Source organism: Pyxicephalus adspersus, chromosome 8 (assembly GCF_032062135.1).
Source record: "Pyxicephalus adspersus chromosome 8, UCB_Pads_2.0, whole genome shotgun sequence".
NCBI lineage: Eukaryota > Metazoa > Chordata > Amphibia > Anura > Pyxicephalidae > Pyxicephalus > Pyxicephalus adspersus.
In genome coordinates this window covers 42188872-42191004 of record NC_092865.1, presented here as the reverse complement: position 1 = coordinate 42191004, position 2133 = coordinate 42188872, and positions in this window count along the sequence as shown.

The following is a 2133-nucleotide window of genomic DNA, read 5'->3' as shown; positions in this document are numbered from 1 at the left end:
TTTTTCCTTTACTTTTTATGGGAAAATTTAGTTTGGTATAAGTCCAAGGATCTGAAACGGATTAAGGACTTATACCAAGGTACCACTGTACTTTTAAAATGTCATATTGTGCATGTGATCCTTTTATAAATCTCTCATTTATATTATATATAATTTTACCTGTTTACCATAGTTTCCTAAAAACACCTGGTTTTAAACCATTTACCTCTTTTACTCTGTGTTTTATTACATTGTAAAATTTAAGGATGGTTTTTTAATCTAATGTATTTAAAAAAATTAAATATATTTGTCAGCTTTGTTTTCCAATTAAGGTATTAAAATGGCTTACTTCTCTTTGTCCACTAGAGGGACCACTCATTCTGTATTTTTTTTTTTTTTTTACTAGTACTAGCCTAATCAAATAAACTTTAAAAAAAAATTGTGTGCTATGTATATTATCCTATTTGTTTTATTTTGGATAGGCTAGGGAAAAGTTAGGTTTTCACTCAAGCTTTGTACTAAGTGCCAGAAAACCAGTTATCTGGATTTGAATGCACATGTTACCCTTGCCTCTTTAATGACATAAATTTCTGGTTTCCCCTTGGGTACAATGAACTGCAGGTTTGTATTTGCCATTTGGAGCTTCAGTGTTGCACAAGAAAAAACGGTATCACTTGTGGATGTTTTTCTCGTTATCAGGCAACAGCTTCCCTGACAAAGAATCTCTCTTGGAAATCGGGGTAAAAAAATAAATAGGCATTTTATGGGAACATCTGATAGTGTAAACTGCTGACACGTTTTTGTTCAGGATTCTTTTAAATATACATATTTTTCAGTTGTTTTTGATCTGGTCACACGTTGTGTGAGGTCCTTCTCTTTTTTTTCTCTACCTGGGGGTCTTAAATACTGCAGCCTGGGGGGGCTTGACAACATGCTGCAGGAGGCAGGTTCCTGAAGCCCTCTGTTCACTTACCTGTTCTGCTAATATTTTTATTTTTTGTGCCAATTGTAAGATTAGGAGAAAAAAACCTAACCTTCCTGATTAGCCACCCATTATTTATATATATATAATTTTTTTTTCACATAATATTAAATGTTTGAAAAATAATCCAGTGCCCACTGTCTGTTGAGAAAAAAAAAACCCTAAACTTTCAGGGAGTAAAAACTTGAATAAAAAAAACAAAATGGCCTTGAGCTCACTCACCTAAAAATAATATTCATGCATGCATGGTGCAGTGTACAATCAGCACCATTTGTTGCCCTGTGAATGTGTGAGAGTTCTCTCCAATCTGGCCAATGAAGATGACCAAAGACTCCAAAGCCAAAAGCATGACAAGGTAAGGAGGCAGCAATGGAGTGGTAAAAGCAACTGTGGCTCTTGTAGTGCTGGAAGGGGCAGAAGCTGTGCATACTATTGCAATTTTTACATTTAAAAAAAGTAAGTACAGTACATAGGGAATGTAGTTATCTGGGCAATGAAAAGTATAGTACAGTGTGCAGTGGTTTGCAATATGTACTTTGCAGTATTGTGAATTGAATACAATAGTTTTAAGTATCTAATATGCAAAGCATTGTACTGTATGCTTCACTCTGATATATGTAACATACAGAATTGCTTAGTGCAGAAAGAGTTTGCGCATTAGGTGTGCAGCATAGGTATGCTTCCCTGTTGAGCAAGTTTAATATAATTTTATAATGATATGTTTAAAGAAAAAGGTGTGAGTAGCAGCGTGTTTACGTTGTAACTCTTAGAAGTAGATTTAGGAGCATCCCTAAAGACTGCACAAACCAGATGGACAATGTAAAAAAGTTGTGAAGGAGTTGCCCAAGAAATCACAGGCCTATCTTACAGTATGTTAAAAAAATGTCCTTGAAATGAAAACATCTAAAATACATTAGGTGGAACGATGCTGGCCCCTGGTCACTTTTTGGACAAAATTACTGCTCAGTAGTGAGAAACAATGGTGGGTACAGATAGCCAGGCTGCATTATCTCTATTGGTACATGGCTAGCCACTGCTCAGGAGGAGATAGGCATTTCCACCATAGCCCTATAAGCCATAAAGACAGTTTGAACAATCCCTGAGAAAACGACCCTACTTGAGGCCTTCTTCCCCTTGCTTGTTCTTGAATGAATAATGAAGAGATTCTCAGA